Here is a 12909-nt window from a genome sequence, read left to right as displayed (position 1 = left end):
CATATCAGCTCTCATATGAGAATAATTAAGCTTAATCTGTATGTTTGAATAAAGCTCTTATATGTGAAAACAACACTGAAAGAAACCAGTGAAAGACATATATTTTAGTGGATATTTATACAATGTACAATATGTAATACATTTTATTACATGAAAAGTATTTTGACTGGAAGAAAGTTTTGAGTTGTAAAAAATAATCATTCTTCTCATTTATTTTTAATAAAATATTTAAAACAGCAACTTTCACCCAGCATCTTCATGTTTTAATTAAAATATGTGTAATTTGTATTTTGAAACATTAAAAAAATCATTGACTTGGATGCAAAATGCTAAATGCATATATTAGAACAAAATCATTTACAAAAGATTTACCATATCTGGAAACACAGCAGTAACTCAAATGAACATACCATGGCTATTTTGAATTAAATCAGTTAAGTCACCATTTTTTAAATTTTAAAACATTGGCATTTTTATGACAATCATTTATACAGCTTGTGCACCTGAATTCATTAGATTTGATAACCTGCAAAGTGACAAATAATCACAAATTATAATGACAGATTCTTACTGAACATAATTTTTCAGCAGAAGTCATCCTGAATCAATTCATCAGGCTATTGTTTTACTTTCATTTTACTCTCCATTTGCTCCAGAAAAGTCACCAATCCTGTTTCAATTAATGACATAAATATATTTTATTTACAATTTTTGATGTACTATATTTTATTCAAATGAATTAAATGCCAAAATTTTACTAACATATAATATTTAACAATTGGATATGTTTAAATAACAAAACAGAAAATCATGGTGTCTCAGATAAATGCAATTATGGTTATACATAATATTAAATGATTCAATACCTTAGCTACATTAGAAATTTCTCTTTCCCCATCTAAGTAATTAATATTTTTAATTTAAAAAATGAAAGTATAGTTTTAATTACAATATTTTTGCATAAGATTGAAATTAGTGCACACTAATCTTAAAGTATTTTCACAGTAGAAGGCATAGAGTCCACAAATCCATCAGATTATTAATTACATTAGAAAAACTTGGTGAAAGTTCTAAAAGTTGAACAAGTCAATGCTTACAATAAATAGGCAGATTAGGAATGCACATAGACTATTTAAACAAAAATTACCTGTCTGTATGTTTAATTCACAGGCAATACATATACAAATTCTTTGTGAGAATTTGCTAAATTTTGCTAGAATTTTAGTTTATTTATTTTTGGTTGTATTATTAAATAGTCATTTAAAAGATGTACTGATTTACAAATCAGTATAGCTATTTCACATCATTATCATAACTCTCCCGGTCCATGTTTATTACAGTCACATTATTATTTTAGTGATACAAGAAAAACAACAGCATGTGCAAATATTACAAGGAATATTATATTTTATATATCTTATCATATTTTTAAAATTACATATAAATAATGCTATGTAGCTCAAGTTGAGGCTCAGGTTGAATACAATTGTGTGCTTTGCGCATTTTTCTTGAAGAATTTGAAACATGCAACTGGATAGGTGGCAAACTCAAAACAATGAAATCTTAGTGTTTTATCTCAAATCTCTCTGCCTTATCATTTGACCTTCTCATAGGGCATACAGACTATTCAAGAATGGACCTTTCTAACAGAACAGCAATAGAGCAGTCAGTATTCTTTGACTGTTATTATATCAGCCACAATTCAACATCACCTGAAAGCTGAAAGTACTGCAGCAGACAATTTGGCTTTGAAGATAGGGCCCGAGTGCAAAACATTTTCTTTCAATACCAAGGTGATCAATAGATAAATCTGTATACTGGCAAGTAATATTTTATTCTTTAAATACACTGTGCAAATTTTTCCAATTGGTGTGTCATTCTCAGTATGAGATTATTAAAACTCAATGAATTAAGAATGTGCTTTTATTGTAAAATGCAGTCATCTGGCAGAATGGCCTTTAGCTGACTAGTAAATTTGAATCATATGCATTATTTTGTATAGAAAAGGTTGAATTAAGTAAATGCAACTGTGTTCAAGCTAAATCAATGTTAAAAGTCCTTTGCTCTAAAATATACCTGATAACATTCAAAATATTTTGTTGATATGCTAAGGTATTTCAAAGGAGTTTAATAACTAAGTGAAAGAGTGATTTATCTATGACCTCCAATTTACTGCAGGAGTGGGTTAAGAGTTGTAAAAGGGAGGGATTGACAGATTTTGAATGGAGAATTCAAAAAATTCTGAGATAATCTGCAATCTGAGTGGGTTTTTTTGTTTTTTTTTTTCAATAAGAGATTACCACACCCCTCCTCCCCACTCCAGTGGGGATGTAGCCTGCAACCCGGCACATATCCTGATCAGGGAATTGAACTGTGACCTCCTGGTTCATAGGTCCACACTCAACCATTGAGGCATGCTGGTTGGGCTGCAGGTCAAATTCTTACTTGTGCACTTGATCCCAGGTCTTATCAACCTTTTCCAAGAAGGATCTAGTTTCTTAAGTATTTTTCTTTTTTTTAGTGTTATCCTTTCTACTGGTTCCTTCCTCTTGGGCTGTGTGCAATCTACACCTTTGCTACCTCTGCTTCCACCCCCTAACATATATATATACCTTATGCCTAGCTCAAGTGAACCTTTATTTCATGTTTACTGAACCAAAATTTATTGAGCATCTATTGTGTGCCAGGCAATGTATGAAAAAAATGAAGATCAAGATGAATTACTCTCTGTCTTTTCTTTAGAAAAAGGCAGTCTATGGTACTTCCCCACCAAACATTCGCTCATCAACCCAATGCTCTCTGGATCTCTAGCCCCTCCAACTTAATGAAATTGCCTTGCTCTTAGAGAGTTGGCATTACTAGTGGTTAATCATGTCAGTTTTGGTGACATGGAAAGAAATCTAGAACTGACTCCCACATCTGCTGCTGTCTGCTGACCTTAAGCAGGTAATTTGACTTTCCTGAGCCATCTTTTTTTTAAAATTTGTAAAACAGACAGAATGACACTTTCCTTAGTCTGTTGAGTGAAACTCAGAATGAAATATAATGCATGTTTAACAGTGGTTTACCCAGAGCCTCACACACAGAAGTTCAAGGAATTATTGTTAAGTATCAGAGTGAAAAATTCTACCTCATTCCAAATCCAACTAATATTTCTCAGTCTTTATCTTTGGGATCTCTTTGCTGTCGTTAACTATTAATTATTCTCTTCATCAAAGCTCTCTACTTGCTTAGATTTTATGATAAGGCACTCTTCTGCTTTACCTTGTAGTTTAATATTTCCTTCATGGGTGTATTCTCTGCCTGTTCTGTAAATGTTGGTTTTTTTGTTCCAAGCCCATTGCTCTTATCATTCAGTATACAAGGATGTGCCCCCAGAGTTTCAAATAACATGTACCAGTGATGCCATATCTAGACTTCCAGCCCAATTATCTATCTTTGCTAAAAGGTCTAAATGTCTGTGTTAGAGAAAAGTTCACTCTAGGTTCAGGTAGGCAGACTACTAAAAGAGAAAAAGGAGACTAACAAAATAAATAACTTGTAATGAATTCATAATCTAAACTGAAATAAAATATTCATTTTTACATTTCTGAATTCCTTCGCCATGGAGATGTATGATAGGTTTGTAAAGTTCTTTATAATAGAGCTTTTACTAGTTTATTTTCACCAGAGTCCCATTAAGCCCCCAAACTGTGATTTATTACTTCTGTGAGTTTAAATATATACAAACTTTTCAAGGTTTAAGTCTATTCACAAATGTTGTAAAACAATAAACATATTGTTAAAAGCATTATTATCCTAAGAATAACTCATTAAATCACAAACAGTAATCAGTAGAGGTACATTTTCATCATATCAAACATGGAAACTTAATGGAGCCTTAATGGTGAGCAATAATTAGCACAGGAGCACTAATGCAGAATTGATATTTTGTGCTAACAAATTAATTTTGAAGCTAACTGAAAACAAACTTTGCCTTGAACAACACCACCATAGGAATGGTTACTGTTATGATTTTTTTACTATAGTTTTTAAGAATGTTCTGATGCATTCATTATATGGAATAGCCGGCCATATAAACATATACATACATACATACATACAAACATATATATTCTTGAGGCAGGATTATAGTAAGATGTAAAAAAGAAAATGATAACCCTTGAAATCATAAGGTCCATGTCTGAAAAGTCTGGATGCCCTTTGATCCTAATTTCTAAAAGTTCTTTGAATTTACTTTGGGAGAATGAAAGGATAGACCTTTGTACCCATCTGCCTCTGTGGGTCACTTATTACGGCTTCTCCACATTCTCTCCAGTTTTTTGTTCCATTTCCAGACCCTAGAGAAACAGTAATAGACCTAAAGCAAAAGCACCCTGTTGAATTTACCTTGTTTCTTTTTTTTTTGCCGTCTTGACAACTGCAAATCTATCTACTCACAACTAAACATTAGATGACATACATTTAGGCACAGTTATTCCTTTTCAAACATTCCATCTACCACTGAATGTTCTTTTCCACTTGGCAGTAGTACCTAGGAATTATGTCTTCACTCATTACTGCTGTTGAATCTAAAATTATTCTGGTTGCAGGCCAATTTTCAGGTCACTTTTGAAGTGACTGGTACTTTGTTCAGTAGCTCTCTCTCTGTCATCTGTATAAAAGGGACTGTCTTCATAGCTCACTTATTTTGATGCTCTTGAAGACCTTAATTCCTTGGCTGTCAGACTCTGGTGGCTACTAGTATTAACTCCTAAAAGTTTACTATGGCTTCATTCCACCAGTTACCTTTAGTTTTTCCTTCTTATAATTAGGCTTCATGCAGTCTAGTGCCTGAAACACAGCAGGTATTTAACAAATATTTGCTTAATATTGCACAGACATTTTGCAGGTAGTCAACTGACACCATTACTAGGACAACAGCTGATATGTAAGTGCCTGTATTGGTGCTTAAGTTACCCTTTTCAGGTAAGGGAAGTTATTTTATCTTGTTTGTTGGGTGTAAGGTGGAAGCAGTTCCCCCCTGGTAGGATGTTCTCAGGTAGACCAACTAGAACCACCTCATTTATATACTTTCGGTCTAAACTCATTCTGTCCCTACTGACTAACTGCAGCAAGCAACTTTCTTGTTGCAAATGGATCCAGAGGGTTTCTCGAGAATCAGCTTATCTTTGCGCCCTCATGCTGGTCTTCTCTAGAAAACATAGACAATTTCCCTTGGACAGCAATGGGAATTTCCATATATTCATGGGTAAGTCTTAGTCTGTACTATATATTATTTATTAGTCCAAATATTCAAGTTTATCTAACATGTGATATGGTATTGCCTCGACGATTCCATGTGTCCAGTGACAAAAAAGTTTGTAATCACAGCTTTTCTTCTTTGGTTACACAGTTCCTCACTGAAGACTAGAGGATTTTAACACCCTTTGTTCAAGCAGTGTTTCATCAGTAGTAGAAATCTTACAACTGCCTTTCAGCCTGATGATGTAATTGCCATGCTGCCTTTCTTCCAACACTTCACAAGGGTATGGATAATTGATGTTCTTTTCCTAACATCAACAAATATGGAATAAATTTTATGAGTGAATTACTGAGTGCTGCTTGACACAGTGCTTGAAAAATCCAAAATGAGCTTTACTAGCTCTCTGTTCTGGCCAGTAGGTGTTACACACATTCTTAATAGTGTTTGTTTGAAGCTGTGTTGAATGTCATTCTACACTTTTTACTTTTGCCAAATAAAATCATCCATCTATGCATCCATCCAACCATCCTTCCATTTATTCTACAAACTTGTTACTGCTCTAGGCAATGATAATCTAGGATATGATAATATGAAAGTCATTTTGCCCTAAAGGAAATCATAGTCCTGTAAGGGAGACAAGCAAGGAAATAAACAATTAAAGCATAATGAGATAATTTTCTTTTTTGCTAAGAAAGTCCAGAAAAGGGATGACTGAGACAGTCTGAGTGGGTTCAGAAAAACATTTCTTGAGGAGCTTACCTCCACTGAATCATAAAGGATAAGTAAATTAGTTCATCAAAAAATAGGAAAAGAAGACCAGGTAGCAGGAACAACATGCACAAAGGCCCAGAGACAAGAATAATTCAGGGTGACTGGAGCATAGTGTGTGAAGAGGGGAAAGAAATGATGAGGAGATGAAGGAGAGAAAGTTGAGGGGCAGGTCATGAAGAATAATTATCTTAAGGAGTGTAGATATTTTTTCTTGAAGGTCACTGAATTTAAGAACTTTAAGATAGAAAATGACTTAAGATCTGCACTTTAATTTTGGAAAAACAAGAGTGGAGTATAGCAAGAGTGGAGGCAGGAAGAAAAATAATTATAATAATTGAGACTTGAGATGATGATAACCTGAATTAAAGCAATGGGAATAGAGATTAAGAGAGGGAATGCAGATTTGAAAGTAACTGTTCATAGTTGTAATTTTACATGTAGTTACATAATTATTTGATGAAGGGGTGTTTATTAAATATTAGCTCCATGAGTACAAAGATACGGTTTGCTTTGGCCCACTATTGCATTTCCTATGCATAACCCAATGCCTCACACACAAGTGCTTAATAAGTATTTGTGGAATGATTTCTGCAATGAATGAATTAAAAACTATATTCATATTAAATGCATACTATGAACTGGACAGTATAATAGGCAGTGGGGATACAGTGATGAGCAAGCTTGGCAAGATTCATGTTCTCATGGAGAAATTTTAGAAAGGAGATAAGTAATAAGGTAATTTGAATAATAATTATCAGTGCTACAAATAAATTAAAATAAGGTATTTGGAAAGTGCTGGAATGGGAGTGGCTAGGTCATCAAAGACGTTTAGGGCAAGTGACATTTGGTTGAAGATTTGGATGATAAAAAAGGTGCCAGCCACGGATGGATCTGGGAGCAGAGAGTTCCAGACAAAGGAAATGAATAAGCAAAGTAGACAGATTTGACAGAATTTGTTGACTGATTGGATGTGGGAGTAAGAAATAGACCTAGGATGATTCACAGGTTCTAGAAAATGTTATTTCTATTATTTCTAATGAGCTTGGGGATACTGGAAAAAATATAGATAGTGACAAATGATGAGTTCAGCACTAGAACTGTTGACTTTAAGGTACCCATGGTGCACTGCAACATATAGATGATAATTTACCTGTAAGATTGACTAAGAAAAGAGAGAACGTAGACCACAACTCTAAAGGATTGTTACAATAGTGTTCTCCGGGTGAGAGTTCTTACTTAATAATATCTCTAGTTACCTAAACTTGCTGAAAGCCTTCCCAATACCCCCTGTTATTCAGGTCCAATAGACCCTGTTCTGTGTCAGGATTTTCTGTTAATGTGGTCATCCAAATGTAACATGATTATTACCTTTTGGTAGGCTTTAGATAGGACTAATTGTTTCCAGGCAGAAATCTGGAAATCTGGACTCTTCTACTGCATTCTTCACTAGCATGCTTCAATGCTATTTTAATTTCTGCTTTATTGTAAAAATAGTTTCACCCTTGTTGAAAGAGGCCCAATTCTCTTGGGATCTCAGCCACTACTTTTGCCCCACAAAACATCTGTCATATACAGTATAAGAATCTACTACTGGCTTTCCATATTCAACCTAGACTTGGAGGTCTGGCTGAGACCTGTGTAGTATACTGAAAACATGTTTTAATAGTGTCTTGGGCAATAAATAGTTCCCTTTACAGCATAAGTGAGAAGGCAGAAAAATAGATTTCTTTATGGAGGGTACTTTTGTGGTTAATTTTGGAAGGTATTGTACTGACTAATGACTTTCCAAGGTAGAAAGTGACTTTTATGTACAGATATGCCAGAAACTGCCCTGCCACATAAACACAAAGCTACTGCAACTTCACTGAAATATTGTCTCAATAAAGAAGGTACAACTGCAAGGAATTCAACCTGATAAACCTGTCCTACATGTTAGATAACTTCTAAAAAGTGCCAGAAATCTAGACTTTAGCAACCGAATTTATCCAGTGTGAGTAGGACCAGACAGTACTTGTCTTTGAACTGCAAGAACACCTGTGATTTCCAGCTCCACCCCACCTAGACACTGCATCATATAAAGGCATAAAGCAAAGCACCTCTGGTCTAAAATTGAGATTTTTGATTAGCTTCTTATGCCGTGGCTACTACCACTGACAGCTACTTTTTTTAGTTCTATAGTACCAGTTTAACTTGACTCCAGTTAATCAGTTGAACTTGATTTTCTACCTCCTTGGATGTACTTAGCTTTTATCAAACCTGTTTGCCAGGACTCCTCCTCTTTAATCTGATTTCTACTCTTAACTCTATGTAAAATCGACTAGTTAAATTGCTTGTCATATCCAGCAGGACTCATCATGTAAATCGAATCTGTTACATTTTGAGAGTCAAAGTCCATTAAAGAGCATTTGCAATTCTCAAGTCACCACAGCTAGAATTTTACTGACACTCTCATTTTTCTAAAGCAGTATGTTGGCACAAGGTCATATTAAGTTGTGCCCATTGAATATTGTTTAATAATCCCATTCCTGAATTTATTTAATGAACATTCTGTATGAACCTAGATATATTAACACTGCTGAAGATGTGGTGAGTTATAATACAGATTCATAAATTGCTGGTAACAATTGGAATAACCAATTGGCAGTCCTTTTCAACTTATTTTCTATTTGAAAATGCTTTACATATACACAAAAAGTAAAATGTAACTTTTCTAAATTTATAAATGATTGGCACATTTACTTTTTCCAGCATAGTTTTAACTTTTTCAAATTGTTTACTTTTTTCCTCCTTTCCCCCTCTCCACTCTACTCTTTTACTCTTCTCACCCTGATTCCAGCCTCAAGTGACCCAAGTATATAACCCAGTATGTCACTTTTTAAATTTTCCTTAATGCTTACCTAATCACATATAAATAAAAGGGGTTGTGGCATTATTTTATAAAAATAAAATTATATGCAGTTTTCTGAACCTTTCTTCTTTCCTTCAGCAATAATTTGTAAAAATCATCATTTTACTGGCTTTAAGGTGTCACTATATCATTATTTGGCCTTTACTCTGTTAATGAGTTTTTATTTTTCCTAGTTGTTTGTGCTTTTGTTTTTGTTGTTTTGGTCACTCCAAACATTGCTGCAGTAAAACTTGTAAGTTAAATAATCATCAACAGTTTTTGTACATTGAATAAGCCAGAGGCTAATTTTTTTTAAAAATTTCAAATAGGCCTCTAACTGTACCAATGATATTAATTAATTAATACACTCTTTCCACTGATTTAATATATTCATTTTGTCATATTTAAAATTCTTAAAAATACTAAGATCTATTTCTGATTTTGTGCTTTGTTCCATTGACTTATTTTCTATTTTATGACAATATTTATTTAATAAATATAAGTGATATTATGTTCTGATACTGGACAAGGCAAGTCTTCTGTCATTAATACTTTTTGTTATAAATTCTTCTCCATTTTTTAATTTTACTTAAAATTTTTTAAGTTACAGTTTACATTCAAGATTATTTTGTATTACTTTTTCAGTTGTACAACATAGTGATTGGCCAATCATATACTACTTTTCAAAGTTCTCCCTGGCTATTCCAGTACCTGATAGGCACCATACATAGTCATTACAGAATTATTGACTATATTTCCTATGCTGTACTTTACATCTCCATGTCTATTTTGTAACTTCCAATTTGTACTTCTCAATTCCCTTCACCTTTTTCACCCAGTCCTCCAACTGTCTTCCCCTCTGGCAACCATCAGTCTGTTCTCTGTATCTGAGTCTGCTTCTGTTTTGTTTATTATTTTTCTCATCTATAAAGTTGAAACTGATGATACCTATATTATGGTGATCCATGTGGATTAATATATTGATAAATATAAAGCAATTTAGTATAATGCTGGCAGGTAAAAAAAACACTGTGAAATGATGGCTGATGTTGCTACTACAGCTGCTAAGGGATTCATAGACAGAAAACCAGTTTAAATAGCAAGTATAAATTTTCCAGCAGTATTGTTTCTTAACAATTTTTAAATGGAGAATAGATATAAGATTTTAAACAGGCAAGCCAGAATAGCATTGATTCTTCTGGGTAGCAAGAGATTCTCCAGAATAACATAAAACAAAAAATGGGCCCCCCAAAATACAATGACAGCCAACTATTTAGCAAAACAGAATGTAACAAAGAATATGTACGTCATCTAATGAGTCTTTTAAATTTTAAAAAACAATTAAAAAACTTTATCAGAGAACTGATGCTACATAAAAAAAAAGAGAGAGAAATAAGAATGGTGAATTAAATTTTATGAATTGTGGAAAGCACTGGAAAAAAAGAAAATTGAGCTCATAAGTAGAATGTAGGAGAAACACATATATTCAGTATAAATGTCTGCTCAGATTATTTAGTTCAATTTAACTTCTCAATAAAGGAAGATTCATACAGTTTCTTCAAATATCAACACTTATTAAAATCTAACTAACTGGAGTATGTTCTCTAGGAAAGTTTTTGTGTATTTAAAACTGGGTCAAAATGGACATATAATATCAGTATAAAGAAGAGCTTCCCACTGTTTTGGCTCCCTTATTCCTGTCTCAACTCTTCTAGCTCTTAACAAAAACATAACATTTAGAGAAAGGTTGGCAACATTTATATTTTTATAATTTAGCTTAGAAAAGCTTCCTCAAAGTGATTACATTACTCTTGTCAGAAGCAAGAGACTTAATATCAGAAGACATTAACCCTAATTGTCCCCAGAGCAAAATAAAAGGGAATAAAATTCTTGGCTCAACTACAATAAAAGCTTTTTTTAACTAATCAAAAAGAGAAGATAGAATATTCAGATTGTCTGTCTTTCAATAGCATATGGACTTGGGGATCATAATTGATATAATGATAGTTTTGATAACATATAGATAATAAATCTATTATATCTGTGTGTGATATAAATAAAACATGTTAGGAAAGCTATTAAATAAATTTCAGTCTGTAAAATGTAGAAATCACAATACATGTATTTATTGTCTACATATTTAAATGTATTTAAATTTGCCTTCATTTAGTTGCTGAAAATGACCATAACTCTCAATTCTGGTACATTTATTAAAATAATCCTCATGTACACAAATGGTATAAAATAAGCCACTCTCAGCAGAAACATGCACTATAATGGGTTGTACATGAAGTAGTGAATTTGGGTTTGGGATGATCCAGGACAAATTTCTGGGGGAAGCAGAGGAAGTTATTTTTGTTTGCGAATAGTGACAATCATTTCCTGATCAGTTTCCTAGAGTTAAGAGTGTAATTTATAGTTGCAAAAACCATTTCCTTAAAATTTACCCTTTCCAGATTTTTATAACAAAGTCTGTCCTTGAGTGACTCACTAGTGCCATTTTCTATTAAATATCTGATTGGGATATAAATACAATACAAATTTTACTCTTCTTTTTTCTGACTAAAGGGGTTCTTCGTTGGATATTGACATAAGAACTCAACTAAACTGTGCTTTGTGTGTGTCTTGATTGAAAAAATGTCTAGTCTTCCTATAAAAACAACAGTAGGTGCTAAATATTTTCCTTACTCCCAGTGATCACCTAATTAAACTTGCCTCATGAGAAAAATCACCAAGAAAATGGGTGCAGTAGGGAAGGACTAGATTATTAAATCAAGTCAAACATCTAGAACTACTTTTTAAATTTTTATCAATTCAAATGGATGCTTTTAGATAGAAATTCTTATTTTTGTGTGTTCTCTGTAGGTTTTCTCATATCTTAAATTGTGGTGGCATATTTTGAACATATTAAAAGATTCATGGCAACATTAAACAAGTCAGCAATAATTCAATGTAATAGTTGTGAGAGTTTAACAATATCACACAGTATTTATGAAAGCATCTATAATGTTAAATTATCCCTTACTCATCCTTATGTACTTTTTGGCTGTTTGAATAATACTGTTTACTGCCTTTACCTGAACTAGAATATGTTCTGGAGAAAAAAGATCCCTCTTCAATAGGCATGCTATCTTCTTTGGTATTGGCTTGACTGTGGATGCTCTGACCTCTTATTTACAGAAATTGAGTCTCATTCCACCCAGTACCATAGTCCCCACCCAGGGCAAGGTTCCGCCTAGTGCTCACTGTCATGATGATAAGAACAATCACTTGTCGCAAAAACAGCATTCACAAGTTATTCATTCTGGAACCGGCAAGTTGTGAAGTATCAATAGGATTCTCATGTCCATAGCACTCTGGTTAAGAGCAACTTTCCTAAATTCTAATGGTCTTGGAATTTAAAAATTCCAACCATTAATTCTAATAGTTTTAAATGAATCTTTATGTGATCTTCATGGATATTCAGGCAATTATATTGTCTTATTTAAGACAAGAACACTTTGTAAACATAATAGGCCTTAACCCTGGCATAAAACATGCTATTATATTTACTATCAAGTAAGTATAAAAATAATCAAGAAAGTTGACTACTTGACCTTAAAAGTATTATAAGACATATAAATATTAGCAAATAAATAAAGTATACAGATCTTAACCATCCACTGTAACGAACAAAAAGTAATAATTTGAAATTTTTCGAACATCGTTTCTATAAATAAATCTTTCTTCAGTCACATTAATAACTCATATGTCCACCTAAGGTTTTGATTAAATTTTGACTTGAATAAGCTTTCCAGATTTCAGCATGAGAATATGGGACACACGATGCCTGGTTTGGAGGCCGGTGGTGTACAGGGGTACACATACAATAGGGCTCCTTGTTTCAGTTATGCTATTTGTGTATCTCTAGGCCTTCCAGTTCCAAATAACAGTATTTATTCTGCGAAAACAAATGACTTTTACTTCTTCATTTATTCAACAATTATTGATTGGTTGTTCAACTCTG

General features: G+C 33.2%; 1 protein-coding gene across 1 annotated transcript in view; it reads right to left on the bottom strand.

The window, feature by feature from the left end:
• LRRC7 (leucine rich repeat containing 7) overlaps positions 1-12909 on the bottom strand; it is a 396137-nt gene that overhangs the window by 180196 nt on the left and 203032 nt on the right. The window lies entirely within an intron of this gene.

The sequence above is a fragment of the Miniopterus schreibersii genome, assembly GCF_964146895.1.
Source record: "Miniopterus schreibersii genome assembly, chromosome: 8".
Lineage (NCBI taxonomy): Eukaryota > Metazoa > Chordata > Mammalia > Chiroptera > Miniopteridae > Miniopterus > Miniopterus schreibersii.
Note: the sequence above shows the minus strand (reverse complement) of the source record. Positions and strands in the feature narration are given on the sequence as shown.